Below are 23666 nucleotides of genomic sequence, written 5' to 3'. Positions count from 1 at the left end.
TTCTTCAGTGTTTTAGAAAGACTGAACGAGGCCCACAGGTTTTGGACACCCACACTCACCTCACCCAGCCTGTCTCCCGGAAGGAGACAGTCGCTAAAGAGTCCGGATTACAAACTGCCACTCTTCCGCACTGCTTAGAAAGGGTTTATGCAAAACGACTCTAACCACATGGTTTTCCCACTAAAATAACTCTCGGGCAATCACACAGGCTGGGGATAGATTTTTATGTTGCTCTAGCTGCCAATTTCAATAGAGCTGGTCTTTCTCTGACTGCTTTGCTGTACTTATAAAGCCGCCTATAGCTGTTATGTCTGCACAAGTACACACAGAGGAAAAGCACATCCATTAGCATGTCCTAGAAGGATTTTGAGATTTCTGATGAGGAAAAGAGTCATATTGTGTTAAAGCAGGTGTGCCCGGGTCCCCTTCACATAGTCTAGTGAGTCACTTAGGTATTCCACCTGCTGCACTCACACTTCTTGTCACTGGTGTCCAGCCAACGATGCCACTTCCACCTCGGGGAGCAGAATAACAGTTGCCCAAAGATGTCAAATCCTGGTCTCCTGAAAACAGGAAATTAAAGTCACACATAAGAATGAAGTCTCTGATGGAGGATAGTTTTGACACAGGGAGACTATCCCAGATTTTACAGATAATCACAGAGGACTGCAGATGTGGGGGGAGAGGTGGAGAAGTAAGGTTCGGGGTTTCTAATGTAAGAAAGTCTTAACCTGTGATTTCTGGCCTTAAACATGGAGGAGAGTCCATAAGGCAGGCACAGCCTTCAAGGCTCTGTGCCTTAGAACTTCCAGAGAAGAAGAAAACCTTGCCACCCCCGCCACCCCGAAGGGCCCCACTCTGAATTTTAACTCTGGAGCTAGGTGCATAAAACAGTGTGCTTGAAGACACAATAAGCATACAGTAGCTTGTCATGGCTGCAGAAGGAAACACGCATTGCCTCCAGCTGCCTAGAGCTAAGCATGGGAACAGCGTGCTGTTCTTCCTCAAATAGTTCAACTTTCTAAGGCTCCTTTTAATCACATGTAAAGCCTATATATCTGGTTTCCGCTCTAGACTGCCTCATGTGCATCTCATAAATACATTGTTCGACTAAAAGACAAAAAACCCAATGATTACATTCGTCACTTCTAGAAAATCGGTACTACTATGGCCCCATATCTTTTTCAGGCACAGGCTATCCACAATTCTTTTCCAATTAAAGAGTGCACACCCACATTTAACACAGATGAGTCAGACACTGTGTTCGTGCACATCTGATAAAGCCAGAGAGGAAGCGAGTAGGATCGTCTAGGATAGATGTGAACAGTCTGAACTGTTTCCAACCTCTCAGAAATCAAAAACTCACACATTTCCCTTATGTCATGATAGAACCCCCAAACTCCATTGTACAGAAGTAGTTCCCGTCACATCAGTGACCTTTCTCTAGCCTGCACTCGTGGAATGTTAACAACAGATCACCCTGCCGTTTTGATAAAGAAACTTCTGTGACTTGTGGTTACTTTTTTTCCTTAAAAACCTTGTATTTTCTGGGAAGACCTGTCCATCTGTCTGTTTCTGTCAACTGAGTTAACTTAAGAACTTAATAGAATCAGAAGTATTCCACACCAGATAGAAAATTAAAGAATGCTTTTTATGAAGACTTTAAACAGCCTGTCTTCTTTTTTTTCTATTTGTCTAAGGACATTACTTGTTTTTAAGATAACGAACATTGACTACTATGTATTAGACACATAATATCAGATAAAATGAATCCAACCGGGGGAATGCTGTTTCTCCTCTGGCTATAATTCTTGAATTCACAGAAGCATTTTGAAAACTTGGTTCAGCATCTGACTGCTGCTATAAAAAAATTTTCCAAAAGTACAAACACCTTTCCTTCTGGAAGGCAGAAGAACAAAATCAATCTTGGACGGCTTAAATCAAGACAGATTACCTAAGAAATACTGCAAGAGTCTTCTATGAGACTGTGGAGCCTAGTAACATCAGAAGCCACACCCATAAAGTCTCACCAACAGGACTGCTCAAGTGCGAGCGGAAACAAGGACAACGGACCATGGACACGCAAAAATGGATGGTAAAAAAAGACCATGAGGCCCCAACCCGGAACAAAGAACTATAGACAACTAAGGAAAGCTGAGCAGGAAGAGGTGGTCTTCCTCAGGGAAGATCACATGAATTGGTTGTCCGATGGCAAATGGTCAGCACTGAAAACATACATACAAGTAACACTGGGCTGAGCAGATTATATTGATATATTTTAACATATTATATATTAGGTTTAGATATGATATATACTTTATATTTCAAATATATAAATATGCATGTCATATAATATATATTTTATACGCACACATATAAATATATATACACATATACATATAGTGAGAATATATATGTGTGTCTATAAAACAAAACAAGAACCTGGTTATTTCTGAAGGTTCCTGGGAAGTTTCATATCTGTTTCATACTCTACATAGCTCTTTGGCTCCTAGCTACATCATCCCAATCTCCCTCTGACTCCTCCTACTTTTTCTTATAAGGACAGTTGCTATCACATCAGTCCCACCTAATTAACACCAGGTAGTCTCTGCGTATCAAGATTCTTAACCTAGTCCCAGCTACAGAGTCTCTTTTCCTACGGGAGGGAACTAACAGTCTTGGCTTCTGAGATCAGGATCCGAGAATGCTCGTTATTCAGAGTGCAGCCTACCCTCTGGCTCCCACTGTCTGAGGGGAGGAAATAGAAGGAAAAGAGAATCTTGGTCCCAAACAACTCATGAGTAGAGCAGACAACCTGCACGCCATCCTGGGGCTGGAATGATTCTCTGTAGGCCTTGGCCCCCAGTCTCCTCTCAGAGGCACTCCAATTTTCTAAAAGGGCAGCACATGTTTACAGCTGAGTAGTTGTATTAGACTACTTCATGTCTGTAGAATTTGGGGACGCTGATATCCTGTCTTCATTCATCCTTTCTGGGTCCTTTTTGGTCCACGTTGACAGTTTTTCTGCTGGCATAACTCTCTCAGAAATCTTATGGGCTGCTATTCAGGCCAACACCGGCATCCACAGAGTAACTGATACAGGAAAGGAGACATGATTTTTGAAGGCTGAACTTGACCTTGCACAGAATTCAATTATTCAAGTTGTTAAATGTGCATTAAACACGTGTAAGGTCTTCATAGGATCTTACGTGAAGGGCCTTCCATCTGTGACCCTTACAGGGAAAATCGAAATTATGTAAAGCAAAGGGAAACTGCTGCCAGAGGATAATGATGGTGGCTAGAGAGTCGAGACAGGAGGAGGGAGCCCCTCAAATCACTGCTGCAAGCACTAGGGAGAGCATCTCATAGGAAATCAAACTCATATCAGAAGGGTACTATTCATTTAAACCAATTCTAAACAACATGCTTTCCTGAGTGACAGGCCCCATTCCTGGCAAGCTGAATAGTAAGGAAACTACTGGGGAACAAAGCTCTGGTAGAGATACAGGTAGGTGAAGGACCAGCCAAGTACCAACTAGGCCTTCTGTATCACTGTGTGTGTCCCAGAACCTACTGGTTAACTTTGCCCTGTAAGAATCTGTCATGTAACTCAGTAGCTATATGTTTGGGGAAACTTCCGAAGCTCTTGGTGATTTGGTCATAGCCGCAAAACAAAATTCAGTGGGTAAACTCAAACAGTAATTTCTAAAATCAGACATACTAACATTATATGACCCATAGGCATTCTAATTTGATTTATACTGAAGGCTGACAGTAGGGGAATACTAAAATCTTTGTTTTCTATTGTGTTTCTGTGAGAACTGTATATAGAAAGGAAAACACTGCAATCGTAACAAACAATAATTAGACCCTGATCCAAACCGTTTCAAGCGGCATTCAACTGGCGGTGTATGCCATGTTGGCACACATGTTGTATGTGCAGAGTCAAGGCTGCAACAAAGTCATGCTCTGCACCATGGGAGAGGACTTAACCAAACTCTTTGAATTTACTATGTGTTTGACTTTGAGTCAATTTGTAGTTGCTACACTTTTGCCATCTTTTTCATGGCCTCCCCCTTTGGTCCCACGGCCCTGTAAGAGGTCATACAGTCAATGGCTTAAGGAGCCAAAAGTTAGATCAGACATGGGCTGGCTTTAAGATCCTTGGACATTCCAGATTCTCGTGGATCTTTCTGGAAGCCTCCATGAGGAGCTAGAGGCAATATCCAAGTGGCAGGCTCTGCAGTTTACACTTTCAGCCTCCTGTCGGACCCCAGGTTTCCTGCACACCCATCAGATGTGAGCTCTCTGTAGGGATCCCATTACTCTTGCAGAACTTTGCTGGCTCCATGGCTTCTACAGTCCACAGCTGCTCCACAGATGAATACCTGTTTCTCAACCGACTTCAGCAGCTGCAGTCTTACTCATTAATGCTTTAGGTATTAATAGACATCTTGAGGCAAGCATCAATGTTTAATTCTTCACGTGGAAGGCTGAAGCTTTGTCATACACTGCAAAGCTTGCCTGCCCTCCTAGATGTTGTGTTATCAGACCTGGGATCAGCCTCCCTCCCCCCCCCCCCCACGCTTCTGCCATTTCTGGTCCTCTTCCTTAGGCTGCAACTCCTCAATTGCATCATGCTAGCACAGCGACCATCAGAAGGCTAGCATCACTTCTGAGCTCACTTAGGAGATGGGCTGCTGATGAGCTGTAATGCTCTTTCGATGGGCACTGAAGTGATGGCACTGCGTGAATATAACTTTTCTAGCCTGCTCTGATAACAACTCCTCGACAATGTGGACGTTGGCTTTCTGAGAATGCAAAATAACTTACAATTAAACTGTATATTAATAAAATCCTTCAACATACTTGGTCCTAAAACTTTAGAAGTTTTATATTTTAACAACACAAGTGGGAAGAAGTAACCCTTTGGCTGAACCATATTCTCTCATTCAAAATAAAATGCTGCTCTTAGCATGTGCGGTAGGGTGGAAGCATCTAGAAATTTCAGAATTTCCATTGAAACTTAAATTTCAGGTAAACCATGAATACTCCTTTAGTAAAAGTATATTCTGTACAATTTGAGAGATATAATATGTGCAAAAAAAATTGGATGAGTCCCCAACTTTGCTAGATGTCCTGTATTCTGGTTTGCTAAGTCTTACAACGCTAGTTTTGGGGAGCCATTTCTTCCCTTGGCTTTGTTTCCATGGGTTGCACGTCAGTTGCAAGCTGGCCTTTCCTGGTTTGTGGGGCTATTCATTGCAGCCTTCCACCCTACTCTGTGTCTTCTCCAGCTAGGCTGCAGTAAAGCATACGGCTTTGTGGACTGCTCACAAGTATATGTTGCCAAAAATCTCTCTTATCTTCATAACTAGTCTCTAATTATAGACCAGGATGGTAGTGTTTATGTTTGTTTGTGCATAGGTCATGGGTGATGGAATCATCAGTGAGAAAAAGTGGAATCTACCCTTGTGGAGGTCTGGCTCTGTAGAGAAAGACAATTATGAACTGAATTATACCCAGAGATCTACTTTCTTGACTTAGGAGAAGGGGAGGTGATAACCATGGTGTACTTGCCCTTTAAAGACTTTGAACTAAACTACATGTATTTATTGTCTCCCTTATTTGTATTATTGCTGTGACTAAATTCTCAAGAAGAAACAAATGTAAGGCAGCATTGATTTGGGCTCACAGTTGGAGGGGACAGTCCGTTGTGATGAGGGATTTGCAGCAGCAAGAGCTTGAGGGAACTGCCACACTGCATCCACAGTCAGAAAGCAGCGCATGATGAGTGCTGGGGCTCAGTTAGACTTCTTAATTTAGCTAGGAGCCCACTTAGGGTGGGTCTTTCCAACTCCATTAATTGTGATTGGAGACCAAATCAAGTTGATAATATTAAGCATCACATTAAAAGGCTATGTATGTTTACCCCTTAATAATATATAGAAATAAATCAGTAGCATTCTACTTTCTAAAAAACTACAGTTTACTGCGGCAGACAGGAGGCAGCTCCTCTTCCTTAACCTATATTATTGTCTTACTTTCATAAGTCTGATCCAGCTGCTACCAAATGCCTTGCAATCTTTTGCTACTATAGGAGTTTGCATATACTCTTCCATTCTATCATCAGCCTTTCCTGGTAGTTATTGTCATAGCTGCTTATTATTATCAACTGAAAACAAATGTATGTGACTTTCTTCTCTCAGTGCCTAATTCCCTGATCATCCTCACCCTATCCAAATGCATGGAGACCTTTAAAGATGTTTCAATGCCACATCTGTTTTATCTTCCTCCTATCTCGGTGCCACCGTGACTAGGTTTTTCAGGGACAGGTTCACATCTGCAGCTCATTAAGGATTTTTCTGTGGTGTCTCTTCTACTTCGTGTAAGTCCCTCTGTAAGTCCTTACAATTTAAAACAATCTTTCAGAAGCTCTTGCATTTAAAGGTTACATATGCAAATAGCCAAGATTTGTAGCATACTGCTTTCCCTATCCCTCATTATTTTCCCCAACCCAGGATTTCTCAAAGCCAGCACCATTACCACTTGGGGAAATGATAACACTCATTATAGGGGATTTTTTTCCCTGTGGGTATTAGGGTATTTAGCAGCATTTCTGGCTTCTACTCACTAAACTTAAGTAGTTTAGTTCTCATTCTAAGCCAACTGTCACTGCAAAAATCATCTCCAGACTCTAGCAAATTTCCTAACAAGAGCACCATGGGAGAGAGAGAGAAAGGCCACACAGTGGAAGAACCCTCTTGTCAACACCTCTACTGTGTTTTACTTCATGTTTCCTTGCATAAGGCTTATTTTAGGGTGACCAGTTGTCCCAGCTTTCCTGATACTAAAGAATTGCCCAGACATTAGAACTTTTAGTGCTAAAGTAGACAAAGGTCTGGGAAGTCCAGGACAAGCTAGCTGATATGTTGGGTGACTAAGCCTTAAATTCCCATAAATTCACTGGTGTACTTGCTTTACTCCATCAGAACAATATTATCTACACTAGGTATTGTACTGTGAATTATGAGATGTCTCGCAATATTTCTGGATATTTCTAGGTCATGGGACAAGATCTGAGCCCAGTCTGGTTGCATTTGTTTTCATGGTTATTTCTTCTTCCTGACCATGCTGGTTTTCTGTCAACTTCGTATCATCTATAGTCATCTGACAGGAAGGGGTTTCAATTGAGGAAGTGCCTCTGTAAGACTGGGCTGCATACAAGCCTATAGGGCATTTCTGTAATTAGTGATTTATGCAGGAGGGTGCTAGGGCCAGTGGTCCTGGGTTCTATAACAAAGCTGGCTGAGCAAACCATTGGAAAGCAAGCCAGTAAGCAGCACCCCTCCATGGCCTCTGCATCAGCTCCTGCCTCCAGGTTCCTGCCCTGTTGGAGTTCCTGTCCTGATGAACAGCAATGTGGGAGTGAACGTCAAATAAACCCTATGCTCCACAAGTTACTTTGGTCATGTTGTTTCATTACAGCAATAGAAACCCTATCTAAGACATTAACTGAAAACTAAAAAATTTATATTTGTAAATTGAAATTAAAAATGTTGTGGGAATATATTAATACACCAATATATTGTCCATTCCCACTTATCAGTCCCACCTGGACTCACTTAATTCTATTGAACATTAGGATCCGTGTGTGTGTGTGTGTGTGTGTGTGTGTGTGTGTGTGTGTGTGTACTTTAAGATGAGAAAGAAAAATCTTCTGTTGTATATCTAATCTTCCCCTCATCTTCTTTTTCTTTTGGAATTCACTCAGTCCAAAGTCTACCTGAGTATTTCCCATTCTGCCTCCTTATCATGTTGGCTCTGGAACCCAGAAGGCTTTCTCAGTCTTCCATGTTCTTATTTATGCTTCAGACAACTCTTCCCCATGAGCATACAGGTAAGCATCAACTCTCTGTGTTCTCCTTTGTGAAACTACAGGTTTCTCTTTCAAGGCTCACCAGATAGGTCTCCTTACAGAAGAAGCCTTCTTTTTTTTGCCCATGGGATTCCTCAGTCATAGGGACAGAGTCTACATGTCACTAATCCCAATCTTTCCTCATAATAAGCATTCTAATTTGTGGATATTAGTTGCTCAACAAGCATATATTTAACTTAATTGGATGCATTCTACTATAAAAAAGGCAATCCATGAGTTTGTGGACACTCACTATAGTCTTAGTGTGTCCACAAAATATAGTTGGCCTTTGATGTACTTAAGGGAAATAATTGACCCATTGGCCGAATTCAGAAACCCATTTGTTTTTGAGTTCTCCTTCATTATATTTCTATCAACAACTATGTGTTCACCAACTTTTCAAGTTAACTATATTCTGTATTTTACTTTTATCTCTTACTTGATTATTTTGTACCCAAGCGGACCAATTTTTATCACTTCATAAATTTATTTATATTATTTATTACACAAATACACATGTGGAATATATTTTATTTTATTATATATGTATTTAATTTATATATAAATAATTTAGAGCCTATAGCTATTAAATATTACTGGAACCTTTCACCTGTTCCTTTCTCCCTCCCTCTATTTTTACGTATCTATTTCTTTAGATAACGTTTTAACATAACCTCATCATCCTCCCTCAGTTTCCTAAGTACTTAGGTTCTGAACATATACTATCATACTCTGCTTTCACATCTTTAGGAGCCACACATTACCATAATAATCAACAGGAACATTCATAGTCACCGGAATAAAATATGCTCTCCCTACTGACTTTTTTACTTTGGTAAACTACATGTGTGTTAGTTTGCTTTCTGTTACTGTGATAAAATACCATTACAAAAGCAATTAAAACGAAAGTGGTTTACTTTTGTCTGTGGCTTGGAAGGTTAGAGTCTCTCATGACAAGGAAGGTACGGCTTGGTGGCAGAAGCACGGAGCTGGCTGATCACATCTTCATCCACACACAAGAGGGGGCATGACGTTTCAGTCACATAGAGTGAGAAAGGCGGGTCAAAGATATAAACGATCAAAACCAGCCCCCAGTGACGTACTTTCCCCAGCATGGCTGCACCTCCTAAGGTTTCAAAAGCTTCCCAAAGAGCACCACCAACTGGGGACCAACGGTTCAAATGCATGAGCCTGTGGGAGAGATTTCACTGTCAAACTATCACAGAATATAAAGTTGATCATTAATGATGTGTGTAGTCAGCTGTCTGCCACTGTTACAAAATATCTAAGTTAAGTCAAAAATAAAAAAATAAATATTTCCTTTAGCACGCAGCTGAGTGGTTTCAGTCATTGCTTTTGGGCCCATGAAGAGGCAGCATACTGTGGAAACATGCCAAGAAGTTGAACTCACCTTGCGTTGACTGGGAGCCAAAGGGAGAGAGAAGAAGAGACTAGGACCCCAAATTACCCCATGAGAGTACACACAAAATGACCTTATATCCTCCTCATTTCTACTTTCTAGAAATTTCCCCATCTCCCAGCAGTGCTCATGCCCAAACCTTCAGCACAACAGCCTCCAAGGCTTAAACTCTAATAGCGACATCTTGCACATTTGCCGTGATAACCAGGGTCACTGTGTGGTCCCGGATCTGCCAGCTTGTTTTTCTTTTCCCAATGGCTCTTTGGTAAAATCAGTGAGGGTGATTTTTCATACTATAAGCAGCTATTAACTTTGCAGGAAGGACGTTTTAGATCTCTGACACTCAACAGCTTTGGAACCCAAACAAATGCATAACTCAAAAGAAAGAATGGCTGCGTGGTGGATTTGGCGGTCTATGCCAAGCCGGTCTGAAAATAAGAGAGTCATTCAGCGTAAGGCCCCAGGCAGCAGCCTGCTTTCCAGAACCTGCCATTGTGTTACTGAAACCATAATAAACCTGGATGAGGCACAGGAGACCCAGGACCTTGGCACATTTTCACCTAAACCAAGTCACACCACTGAACCTCGGTTAGGAAATATCAATAACTTCCGAAAAGTGGATTGCAGTTCAGTATATTTCCAGCTGTCAACACCTTGAGAACTGAAGAAAGTGGCCAGGGAATTGAGATATGAAAATAAAAGAAGGAGCGCGCACGGAGTTCCTTTCGTATTACCTCCCACGAGCCCCTGCAACCTCGCCTCGCCACCCTTCCCCAACTGAGGAAACAAATAGTAAAACCAGAGGGGCTTGCTTTGTTTCATTTGTAAAGATAATGGGGACAGTGAGATTATAAAATTCCAGAAGTATTAATTCTAATGTCCCTTTTCATCCTGTGCTTACATTCTATAATCTAACCCAGATGTTTTGAATTTTTTTTTCCCAAAGAGCTTATTTCAGAGAAATAATGTTTTAGTGAGCCATGGGTTTCACATGCCAGAGGCACATCAATCCTACCTTTTCCCCCCTTCTCTTTACAAATGTCAGAAAATTCTAAAAATGGTTATCCTATAACGAAGCTAGTTTCTTCAGACTTCGTGTTAACACTGAAATATCACACACTAGTGCGCAGCCTATCGGCATACCAAAGCGCATGCGCACCTCCACACTCACTCAGGACTGGTGGGTGGCTCCTCTCAGCTTTTCCCACGCCCCCACTCCACACTTCTTCTTCCCTCTGACTCCACCCCCACTCCTGTCTGCTCATCCCTATATAACCCCGCCATTTCAGTCATGTGCTCTCTTGCCCCTCTCTTTTGTCTTCCTTTCTCCCTCACCCTCTCTTTCCTCTTATGGCCTGGTTCAGTCGACTGCCCATGTCTAATCTGCTACTCTCTGTCCCTGCTGTGGACTCTTCCAGATGCCTCTGGCTGTACTCTCCCTCATAGCTTCAATAAAAACCTTCCCACCCAACCATACCTTGGGTCATGTCCTCACTCCCTACATCAGGATGAGGTTTTCTTCCTCAACTGGCATTCAATTATAAAATGCATTTATAGAATTCCCAATGCTATGAACTCTTTTAAAGTTTCTTGAGAACAAGACAGCAAGTTTGAGGAAAAGGGAGACTCAAAACACACAATACAGAAAGGGCTGAGGCCTCCAAATTAGCCTCTGCTCATTAATGCCAAAGGGAAGGGAAGAAAGTCAGTGAGTTCAGAGTGTCCCCCATACTTGTTCCATGAACGATTAGAGAAAAAAAAATGTGCCCAGTTTCAGGATGATGAATTAAACGTTATAAAGTTTCACTCTGAGTCATCCCGTTTGCATGTTCCAGACTCATAGAAAACCCAATAAAGGTGCTCATAAAAATAGATAAAAGCTGAAACTAGAAATTTCCACACTTCCTGATCACGATGCTGACATCTGACCACACCTGGCCTCTTGCCCTGTATTGATCACTGAACTTGGCAGATAAACAAACACTCTAAATAATCACCTGTCCTCATCTATACGGCCCCCCGACTTTGCAAATAGAAGTAATGACTAAGCCCCCCCCCCCATGTCACAGAGCCAGACAATTCTGCTGTGGCTGTCAAGGTCAGACAGACAGCTTTTGTACACTGCACTGCAGAATGCAGAACAAACACTGCTCCCTGTTCCCATTGCCTGTGCAACACGGCTTCCTTTCATCTGAGTCTTCATGTTCTCCTTGTTGCTGCCGCCAGATCCAGGCAGACTGCCTGCCGTGGAGATTGCCTTGGAGACTGTCTTGGGGATGCTGCCCTGGGTTTCTGCTTAAGCTTTCTATCAGCCCTTCCCTGAGGCTTCCCCAGCCCTACTAATGCTTCTTAAAACAATAGGGACAGAGCAGGAGAGGTCAGGTCAGTTCAGTCCATCTTAAGAACACAAAAGCTACCCAAGGAGTTAGAGCCCCATCCTGCCCACTGCATGGCAACACAACCATTCTCACATCACAGGCTTGCAGACCAGCAGACCCACTGAGCTCCCCCAGATCATAGCAGATGGCTTCAGTGTGGATTTGGGTCCATTCACACCAAACCTGAGTTCTGAGTTCTTGTCCACAACACAGCATCTCTCTCTCTCTCTCTCTCTCTCTCTCTCTCTCTCTCTCTCTCTCTCTCTCCCTCTCTCTCTCTCCCTCTCTCTCTCTCCCTCTCTCTCTCCCCCCCCCCTCTCTCTCTCAGCACAGTATTGAACTGATGACTGATAAGAGCTCAGGAGGAGTTGATGGTGTGGACCAGAAGAAAAGTAGATCACCTTTTCTGTAGATTAAGGCTTCCCCAAGCACCATAATACATTTCTGGTGAATATTTCGAGGATCAAATAAAGAGCATAAAATAGGGTAGTGTCATAGCTTTGAAACAAAGCATAATACAGCACCCGGGAAGACACAGGTCTCCAGTAACAGTAGAGAGGAAAAAGCAGCATAGAAATATATATATATATATGTATGAGATATATATATATATCACTGCCAGTAGGTGAAAAAATGGCCTGAATTTGGTGTGAGGCCCTTGGCCTCTTTCCAGTGAAACCTATTAAAACCAGTATCAGGAACGGGACAGCCGGGGCTGCAGGCATGACTCATTCTCCTGACAAATAGCCACCCAAACAGTTGGCAAGCTGCCCTGCTCCGCCCCTCTTCATGGCCTCACCACATGTAAGCATCTGGCGCATTCATCACCTTCTCCGGAGCATGAATGAATACTTAGGATGTAGATAATTTAGTAGAAATATATGTGTGTATTATCATGCAGATAAGACAATTATTTCATAATAGACATGGAGCCTGAATCATCTTGGCTGACTTTTGATCCTGCCAGCACTGCAGAAAAGCACACAGTGATATGTTAGATCGCCAGGAAATGGAGGCACAGAAGGAGAGGGAGATTACAGGCCACTGAGCACTGGCTAACGCAGGCTGTGATCTTAGCCCTTCCTTGTGGAGATCTGACTTCACAAGGAAAGGCGAAGGCGAAACAAAGCAGTCCCCGTCCACCATGTACCATTTTCCCTCATACCAGGTACTAGGAAAAAATAAATATATAAAGAAAGAAAGAGCGTTAAAAACAGCCCAAAGGTTGTAAAAAGGCTTTAGACAAAGAGGTTAAATGAATGAAAGAAAGAAAAAAAATTGCAAACCTGACGCTCATGACAACATGACAGCATTTGAGTCGGATCAGGTGACTTCCCTTGGCTCACCGGAAGTTAGTTTATACACAGACATCAGAGGCAGTAGTGATTTTCTGCTTTAGACGTTAACTTAGGAAGGGTCAGTGCCCCCCTCTCCCCCCCTTCCCCCCCCCCCCCCCCCGCTCGTTACATGCCACCACACTGAGCTTTGGGTAGAAAAAGTCCTGCTAAGGTTTTTAACTCAATTAGGCAGGAGTTGGAAGGTGTGGGAGACAAAGAAGGAAGTTGTACAGGATCTGTGAGAACTAAGCCGGAACTAACCGTGATGCAAAGACGGGCAAGAGGAGAGGGGCCGTGGGGAAATCCACCGCTCTCCCAGCCTGCACTGAGAAGATGTTCGTGCGCTAAGGGTTTGCACTTAGGCACTGCCTTTACCTGTGTTGTAGAGACTAGTTTCAGTCCCAGCTGAAGGTTAAAATGACAAGAGCAGCCTAAGAGCTACTGCATTTTAATCCAGACACCTGCGTATTTAAGCAATGTCATCCCCCGACCCAGGCTCCACATCTCCGTTTCAGCCTTACCAGCCCGCAGAGCTTTGTCAACACTGCATGGTGCGTATGCATTGTTACTCAGATAAACTTAGGGGTTCTGGGCTGACCTGTCATAATTCCTTTGAACTTGTGGTCCTGTTTCAGATGTCAGCCCATTCCTCTTTCAGCTGTAGAGAAACGAACGGCCTCTGGGGAGGAAGATACCCACACACCTCTTTCATTTGCCACTAACTGCTAAGTGAAAATAGCCACCTGCCACCGTCTGGCATCAGTTCACCCCGTTCCCCCTTGAGGAGGCCGCGGGTACTTCCCACTCCTCAAGCTTGAAGACTTCTGGAAAGCCCTCCTCTGCAGCCCGGGTCAGGATGGCGTGCTGTCTTTGTAAGAGGTGTGAGTAAAGATTGCATGGGAGGTGTGAATGCCACTTCAGTAAGGGGAAGGCAGCCAGAGAGCATCTGGGCATGGGGGTTGGGGTGCTGCTTGCTGTTTCAAATCTGAGCTACCATTCAGACTTTCTAAGACCAGACCGGCTCTCTAGGAGCCCTTGGTGAACAGCCAACATGAGAATTGTGTTTTTCCCCCCCTCTGGGCTCCCATGATATTTATTCGCTTAGCGTTGGGTAATGTGGCCGATGCATTAGTGGCAGACACTTTATACACAGTGTATTTTCACGAATAACCTGTACGATAGCTGGTCCAACACGCTTCTACCACCACGACCGTCATTTTCAAGATGAAAAAGTCAAAGCAGCACAAGATGCATAACTCGGTCATGTCATGGCGCCAACAGGCAGAAGAATCAACGCCTGGCTTAAACCACAATCAAGGTAAGACCAGACAGGAGCAAAGACATGGCTTGAGTTTCCTGCCTCCCGGATCTCACATGTTAATCAAAAAAGCGGGACGTGATCTGAATACTCATCTTAATTATAATTTTTGTGTCAGGCTCTATAGACAACTAGAATACACAAAGCAGCTCTATACTATATAGTTGTACCTGTCCGGAAACACTCACTCTGGGAACACTCAATCTGGAAACACTCACTCTGGGAACACTCCGGGAACATTCCGGCAACACTCCGGGAACACCATGGGAACACTCATTCTGGGAACACTCCAGCAACAATCCAGCAACATTCCAGGAACACTCCAGGAATACTCCGGGAACACTCCGGCGACACTCCGGGAGCACTCCGGGAAAAGTCCAGGAGCACTCCGGGAGCACTCTAGGAACACTCATTCTGGGAACACTCCAGCAACAATCCAGCAACACTCCGGGAACACTCTGGAAACACCCAGGAACACTTCGGCAACACCCTGGCAGTGCAGGGAGCCTAATGGGTGGAGCATTATTTTTTACTTTTGAAAGGGAAGTCTCAGCTGCCAGCTGTTTGTTTCTTCGCAAAAAAATATCTTTGTATTAAATATATTTCAAATGGAGTCGTAGGCTTGAAAGCTATTAAGAAAAAAGCCAACGACAGGAAGTCTGACAATCCACAGCAGATACAGTCCTGAATCTTGTCATATTTTACTCTATAGAGTACTTTAATTTCCATAAACAGAGAAATAATGGTAGGCATGAGTAATACAGATAGTTGGTCAAGATTTTCCTCAAAAAAATTTTAAGGCAGAAGAAATACACTATGAGTGTAATATATGTATAAATGTGTATGTGTATATAAGTATATATGTGTATGTATATATGTCTACATAGATATTCTGGAACTTACAAGGGATAAAATAAAAAATTATTTCCAAGATGAGACTTAACAACAAGGAAATACTCTCAATACTTACCAATAAATACACAAAATATAAAAGTTAAACCGAGGAACTCTACTCAGGGGAGGAATTGAAACTACAGAAGACTAGTATGTAATGGTAGCCAAATGCTGCTGTCCCCAAAAGGTACAGACTCACGCACAGGGGAGCCTGAGCGGTTCAGTTGGTAGGCGTTGTTCCATCTCACTGAGCTACATTTTCCTAGACTGGAGAGTGTGACCTGCAGGTAAGAGATATTGAAAAGTGGTCGGCTCACTAACAAGCATACACTTACAGTGCGCTGTGTTGTTTTACTTCTGTGAAGGTGTAAGTGAGGAAGTGGGATTTTATTTGCTGCACAAGTGCTCTCATCAAACCGCTCTGGTACTCTAAGTGGAAGGCAATGGATGCAACTGTTAGCTGTGCTTAGATTTGTGTTCTTAACCTTAATACTCTAAATTGGGGTTTCATTAGTGTAATTTGTCACAGAGATAAATGTATCGTTCTGGCTTATTTCTCCTCTTAAGTAAATTAGGCAACCCAGCTAAATCAAGTTCGATTGTTTTGGGAGTACATTTGTAGTAACATTATTTACTATACCAAATATTCTTCCAGAATGGGCCATTAAAATACATGACATCTGCAAATTGAAATATAGTTATTCACTGTAAATATAACTATAATGTTAAACATTACAAACCAAGAGAGCTATTAGGGGGCTTAAGAACTATCAAAGAAACATTTTCACTTTTAGTATTTTATGCGAGAAGCATGGGTCTGGACTTCTGCCCACCCAGATGAGATGCAATCATAGGAGTAAATAAAATTGCAAAGGAAGAAAAGCAGAAGAGGCAAAGAAATTGTTCGAGCCAGAGAGAAAGAATGACACCAAGTGTCTTCCAGACACAACAGGACTGATATACATATGAACTCACAGAGACTTTGGCAAAATGCACAGAGCCTGTACAGATTCAAACCAGACACGGTCCCAACACTGAGAGAGGAGAAAAAAATCATGATCAGAATATTTGTATGAATTTTCAACAATATTTTTTTAAAGAAAGAAAGGCAGGCAGAGAGGGAACGAAGGACAGATGCTAAGTGCAAAAAGGTTTGCTACAGGCTGGACAGACCCTTAGCATGCCCTGAAGGTCCAAAAAGGCTGTATAGCCCTTAAGATGCTGGGTCTAGTGGAAAACCTTCTGGCCACTGGAAGCTTGGTCTTGAAGACCCCAGTGCACCCTTTTTACTTCCTAGGCATAAAGTGAATGGTTTTGGAGGGGTTGTTTTGTTTTGTTTTGTTTTTTGGGTTTTTGTTTTGTTTTGTTTTGTTTTGCTCCACCTAGGCCCCTACATCACCCACTGCTGTCTCACCACTAGACAAGAGCCAGCAGATGACACACAAGTGTGAGCCGAGAGGCCTTCTCTCACAGCTTCGTTTTCTCTGGTGGTTCTTTCAGAAATAAATATCTGACCAATACAAGCTCCCGTGAGGGGCCAATGACCTCAGCACAGCCAAAGACACCAGCGGACCAGCCGGGAAAATGGGAACCAAACTGGGATGCCAAACAGGCCACAGTGAGCTTCCATTTTAGGAGTGTGGAAATAGACGGTGCAATTGGCTGGCACCCGAGTCAGTGACTCCAGACAGCTCCCATGACACATTTACCCATCTTCTCAGACTCTCTGTCACTCTGAAAGAAGAGAATACTGGCACAACGTGGTTGTTTTTCTTGTGAAGTCAAACATAAAAGTTGACAACAGAGGAGCCACGCTGCTAAAAATAGATTCCTATTAAAGACCTGTCTGCAAACCTTGAGGGTGAGCATCAAAATCCACTTCTGGGTACACAGATGCTCATCTTACAATGGAGCTGTTGTCTGATAAACCACAGTAAGCAGAAAGTGCATTCCCTACACCCACCCATGGACCATCAGTGAGCCACCTTAGAAGGATCCCTGGCCAGGCCTTGAGACCTGGTGGCTTGATCAGAGGCTCCGGCTCACTGACTTTGCCCAGTGTTTCTCATAACACGTGTCATGCTCCTGTCCCCAGGAAAAGACTAGATTTGAAGCATGATTTCCACTGAATATTTATTTAAAGTAAATTGGATTATCCTAAGACAGGAAGTGTCTGTGTATGCTCATATTTAAGGGGGAAAGCCTTACTCAGCAACACTCTGTGACCATAATAAACCCCCAAAAAGTCACAAAGCCATATAGCTGAGTAAGCAAGAATTAGATGAGATATTAAGGTACATAAAGAATGCCCCAAAGGCATTTTCTCTGTAATTTCCCCAAACCTTACCATGTTACTCTATATTCCAGAAAGATCTTGCAGAGATGATGTAGCCCTAAGAAGATTGTCGTGCATTAGCTGGACCGGAAGTATTGTCTGAGTCTTTTAAGAGTCGGGGGTGAGGGGGGAGCCAGTGCTTTAACTGCAAAAGAGGAAGCAAGGAGTGTGACAGAGTAAGAGGTGGGGGAGATGGGGGGGTCACAGGAAAAGAGGGCTGCAAGTCAAAGAACGTAGGCTCTTCTGGAAGGCAGATAAGAGAAGGAACAATTTCATCCTAGAGACTGGGAAGGGCCCAAATCTGAAAACATTTTAATGATGACGCAGTCCAAGTGCTTCCAGACTCAGGGCATCCAGCAGTAAGGCAAGAGCATTTGTATTCTTTGCCCCCACAGATAGTTTGATAATCTGCTCCAGGGCATCAGAAAACTATGCCACTTTGGGAAGTCTACTGTGGAGGACCATGTATAGTTGCACACTGCCCTCCAGGAAAGGCACCAATGATCTCTGATGGTCAGGAGATCTAAGTCCAGGCCCTCCTGCCTTCCTGCTGCCTCCATACAGAGTGGAGCTCATGGGATCTGCCTCACACACTTGTGGTTGGTTACAGTTGGAGGGAGAATTTTGTCCTGTGAGCACAGGGAGGAACAGCACAGGTAGGTAGGAACAGCGGGGTGTAACAAGCTTACAGATGGAAGCAGGAGGGAAGGGGAGAGCGGTGAAGCTGCCTGGTCAGAACAAAGGAGGTTATGGTGCTGCGACCCCCACCCCCACCCCACCCCCACCCCCACCCCCTTCTTCAGGCCTCTGAATCTGAGAAGACCACAAACTTGCTTCAGCAGCCAGTGGGACTGAAGACCATGAAAACAGCCAGAGACCCTGAGATCTAGGAGACTATGTGCTGCTTGTTGAATAAAAATGTCATCAGATTGGTTGGTAGTCCTCAGAGACAGCTATGACAAGACAAAGCAAAAGCCAAAAATCTAAATTTAGTACAATCAAGGGGTTATAAGCTCAGAGGTCTGGATGGTTCAGCGCCAACTGCTCCACAAGACATAGATGGTAACGCTAAGACAAATCAGAGATTGTGTCCGCAGTAAGAAGGACACAGGCAAATCAAACATGACAGCAGGTGACCAGAGAAAGCTGTCATGCTGGAAAGAAGTGGGAGGCAGAGGTGAGTACTCCAGGACAGGGACTCCTGGGAGCAGAGCCTCCAAAGAGGGCTGGAAGGAGGGCCTGGAGCTGGAAGAGAAGCTGGGAGGGCTGCAGCTGTGAAAGCCAGTAAGCAAACGTTGACTCTGGCTATGCAGAGGACACAGTGCTAGGAGAGGGCCCAGAGGATGGGGATGTGGCCTTGAGCTAGGCAAGAGAAATGGAGACCTAGGGAACCAAGTCGAGCTGTTGCCACACATTGCCCTGGCTGTGGTACTCTGGGTGTCTGAGTGCTTAAGTGTACTTTCTCACAGAAGGGAGGAAAACACGGAAAGGAGAGGGAGAGGAAGGTGGAGGGACTTAGCATAGCTCTTCCCACTCTCAGACTGACAGGATTTCTGAAAATTAGACAAAGCAAAAGGATTGGCGCTCAACCCATGCAGTGTGAATGACACCCAGCTCCATTTCAAAGGAATGACTCCCGGGTGTCCACACAGTAGGGGAGGGAACCGGGAAATGGGGGAAATGGGAGACTGAGCTATCAGTGGACTGTTAGGGGACTACAGGAAAGTGATGGTTGTGGAAGACATCCTAGAGGCGTGTCTTCAGGAGTGTCCTTAGTAGGAATTGAATCAAAGATTTGGGCATCTCTTGAGAGGGATGTTAGGTCCAGGAAGAGAGAGGGAACAGAGAAGAGCCTGGATGGGGCTTGAAGGGAGCTGAAAAGGCCAGCCTTTCTTTCCCAGCTGGAAGCCTGGTGTGCTGTAGGTAAACTGCAAAGAGAACCGGGAAGTTCCCAGAAAGCAAGCACACTGATGACTGACCTAATTTTTCTCAGTGAGGTCTGCGGGGCAGGACGGAAGCAGGAGTAGAGACAAGATCTGCCTCAGAGTAATGAAGTCTAAACCTGCCGGTGAGCTGTACAGCACCGAAGATCAGAGCAGAGTTGTATTTCAGCACCGGAAGCCCATGGGCTGCCTATTGCAGGTGGCTGGACCCAGTGCTGTGAGAGCCCCGCCCGCCCCCCCAAGTATCCTCCATGAAGGTCAGTGTACCTAGTCACACAGCTGTCTGCTGAAGTGCCAGCCATGTTTAAATCATGTCAAGACCTTGAAGAAGTTGTTGATTCTGAAGCAGTAGCCTTTATTAAGTGATAAGGATTATGATGACGGATTTTGTTTGTGCTCTTGTAGCATATAGGGCGTACATTTAAGGACATGCACACACATATAATTTAGTGGTCATTCAACTTTATTTGCTGAGTACATTTTTTTTTTGTGCCAAGAGCTGTTCTAGAAACTGCAGAAACAAGACCAAAGACAGATGAAATATCTGTCATTATAGAATAAGTGGTCTGGGTAATCTGAGGAAATAATATAAAATTATAATATAATTTTTTTTCCTGCAAAGAGCTGTCTAAAGTAAGAGAATGCCATCGAGAGAGGCTAGGAGGTGAGAGAGAACTTTCACCGCACTGCGTGCCCCCCTACTTCACATATTCCTTGGAAGGATGAACATGGCCACCTGCCTTTACCACACCTCACTTATGACCATGCGCACAGTAGGTGCTCCCATGTGTGCGCTGGAGAACTAGCCCAACATCCTGAAGTGTGTGTATGTCATCAGGACTGCTTAGGCCATGGCTCTTGCTCTTGCTAAATGACTAGAGGTGCGCATGCTCACAACAACGGAGTCTCCCTGACCATTCTGCGCATAAGGCAAGAGATGCTGCTGGTCCAACTCAGCTTTTCAGACTCCGCCCCCTAAAGCATAGGGTGCCGTTGGCATTTCTTCTTCTCTGAGTCCAGATCACATGGTTCTTTTGCACTAGAGTACACTGAGACTATGAGTGGCCAATTCCACTTGTTTTTCAAGGTGAAAATGCTGCCCTGCATTAGGCCTCCTGGTAACAGCGCTCACGCTGCAGGGCTTTTTGGAGGAGGAATAATCATGAGAGAAGACGGGCCGGGAAAGACACAGGTGCAGGAGCTAGCGGGAAGCGCTCTTAGAGATGTCAGCATGGAAACATTAGCTCTTTTATCCAGCGATCATTAGCCAGCAAACAGCACCTGCCTGTTCTCACTATAAAGTTTTAAGGTGGTGCAGGTGACATAACACAAAACCACTTCTGTTTCCGCCCCGTTTCCTTCCATTGCTTTGGGCCTGCATTTATAAGGGCATAATCTATATTCACTGTGGGATATTTAGATATGTTCTGACCTGAATGTTGGTGTCCCTCCAAAACACGTATGTCGAAATCGTATTCCCAGAGGTTCTGGTATTAAGGTGTGAGGCCTTCCTGAGGTAATTAGGTCATGGAGGTCTCCTGGATGGGGTTGGTGACCTTATAAAAAAAACTCAGGAAGACACATTTGCAGCCATCTGCTCTTTCTGCTGAAAAGTGTCTACTGGCTTGGGGTTCAAGAGAGAGACACTGAAGCTGGTTATGGCTTAGGGTTGAGAAATGTATTAAAAGAGTCATTTGAAGGCAGCCAGGCTTGGGTTCTCAGCTGAAAGCAGGCCCTCTAGGCAGAGTGAAGGTTCCTTTCTAGAGGTCTCTGGGGAAAGGGGAGGTTTGGTGTCCTGTGTTTGATGAGCAGTCCACGCTAGCCTTGAGCGAAGAAATGCAGGACTTGGAGGAGGGCACACCTAGCTCAAGTATACCTATTTTATTAGTAGCCCTCTGGCCTATATTCTGGCAGACTGTGACTTTAAACTGCTTTGGTGTCTTCATTGTGGTTCCTATTGCTGTGGTAAAACACCAGGACCAAAAGTGATATGAGAAGGAAACAGTTTGATTTTCTCTCATACTTTCATCACTGAAGGAAGTGGGACAGGAACCCAGAGGCAGGAACTCAAAGCAGGAACCCAGAGGTGGGATCTGATGCAGAGGCTATGGAGAAGTGGGTGTTGCTTCCTGCCCTGCTCCTCACAGCTTGCTCACTGAGTTTATATCATCTAGGACACCTGCCAGCAGTGTCACTACCAAAAATGGGCTGGGTCTTCCCACGTCAATTATTATTGTTGTTTTATTATTATTTTGTGTTTTTTTTTTTTCAAGACAGGGTTTCTCTGTGTAGTCTTGGCTGTCCTGGAACTCATTTTGTAGATCACACTTGTCTCAAATTCACAGAGGTCTCCCAGCCTCTGCCTCCCAAGGATTAAAGGCATGCATCACCACAACCAGCTCTGCATCATTCATTAATCAAGACAATGTGACAGGGCACATATAAAGGTTCCTCCACCTTATATCACAGCTGAGGCCATTTTAGTTTTAACTAAAATTTGATCCCCTTGATGGGAACCTCTGTGGGAAGTTAAACTCTGTTCTAAGAACCTGAATTCAAAATGCCCCAGATAACTTAACTTCTATTAAACTGCTTGTTTGCACAAAAGTATCTCCTAGGTTGTGTGCGCTATTGTTGTTCACAAGGGTGAGACTGGCATATGCACATTAATCATTAATCAATAAAATACCCTGCAGACTTGCCAAAGGCAATCTGATAGAGGCATTCTCTCAATCATGATTTCCTCTTCCAACATATGTCTAGGCTAGTGCCAAGTTGGCAAAATCAACCGACATACCTGGGAGTGAGAATGGTACCTCCCATTCTCCTGGAATCTAGGTACGTGGGGAGTCTGTTGAGGGTCAGAGATTCACAGACAAACTTACAGTGGGACCTTGACTTTCACTGTGCCATGGCTGTAAAAGAAAGGCTGCTGCAGAGATCTGGAAATGGCATGACTAGCCTATAGTCTGGACCCAACATCTGTCAAGAGAAGATGACTCAAGAAAGCCCCACCTTTAAAGAAGGGAACCTTTACCTGTAGTTGGGTGTGTGTTGCTCCTCCTGGCCCCAAGCTCCTGGAATGATGACTCACGGGATTCAAAATATATTTACAAATACATAGGCCATATAGCTAGGCTCTTTTCTGACTATCTCATAACTTAAAATAGCCCATTTATACTAATCTACATTATGCCATGTGGCTGGCCACCTCTGCATCTGTCTTTTTCCCATCTTCCTGGATGAATCTCCTGCACCTGACTCTATCCCAGAATCCTTTCTGCCTGCCAGATGCCTCACCTTCTATTCTATCCTTTTAGAGGTCATAGGGTTTTTAACTGACAGGCAAAGCAACCATACAATACACAAGAGATTCTCTCAATACTTACCAGAAACCAAAGCTGAATATCCATGGTTGAAAATACTACCTCAATACCAATGGGTGATAAACATCTGTGTTTATAAATTAACACTGTAATGCATTTCTTAGAATGACACAGGGAGACCGAGATGGCTGGTCATACGGCTTATTACATTCTGAGACTCACTGTTATTTAATGCATGCTAAAGAGTGCTCATGTCAACCTACTACTACTGGCTGGTGTTCCATCATCGATTGATCATGGCTACATGGAAGGGGACTTAGAATACCCCCCACTTTCACCTTCAATAAAACCTACACAACACCCATGAAAATGCGTTTATAAGAAAACTCACATTTCTTAAAATCATACGATCGCATCCCACCCATTTTTCCATGAGCAATCCCTGTGTGTTCTCCTGTGTCCATTCTTCTGAAGCGTGATTCCAACTGGAGCAGACATCTTATAGCATCCTCATCGTACAGTGCATTTGCTCATGCGGGCCAGTCTCTGGGATGGTGTGCTCAGGCCAGTGCAAGCCAGTGTCTGGATGTACCCAACACACACCATCCAGCTGGGACACCTTCTAATGCACCCTCGCTCAGCCTGCTCTGCCACTGCTCTCTCTATCCCACTTCCTTCCTCTCCCCTATTTAAATTGCTACCATGGTCAATATAAGATTTAACACACCTTCCTAGGCTTTCCTGGGGTGAACAGCTGAAAGCTTTTGTCTTATTTGTGTAGTAAGGATTTTAACACC

The 23666-nt window shown here is 44.0% G+C and overlaps 2 long non-coding RNA genes across 2 annotated transcripts in view; one reads left to right on the top strand and one right to left on the bottom strand.

The window, feature by feature from the left end:
* Positions 1 to 490: 490 nt before the first annotated feature.
* The window catches only part of LOC311593353, a 50076-nt gene continuing 26900 nt past the window's right edge, over positions 491 to 23666 (bottom strand). Inside the window, exon 3 of the long non-coding RNA XR_014777660.1 lies at positions 491 to 563. This is a non-coding gene — a long non-coding RNA (uncharacterized lncRNA). The remainder of the gene's footprint in view (positions 564 to 23666) is intronic.
* LOC311593349 lies at positions 13726 to 17720 on the top strand. Its single transcript, XR_014777658.1, has 4 exons — positions 13726 to 13934; positions 14236 to 14371; positions 16766 to 17126; positions 17633 to 17720. It is a non-coding gene; the product is annotated as an uncharacterized lncRNA (long non-coding RNA).

Source organism: Acomys minous (genome assembly GCF_964271855.1).
Source record: "Acomys minous genome assembly, chromosome: 1".
Lineage (NCBI taxonomy): Eukaryota > Metazoa > Chordata > Mammalia > Rodentia > Muridae > Acomys > Acomys minous.
This window is presented reverse-complemented; position numbering and strand designations above follow the sequence as displayed.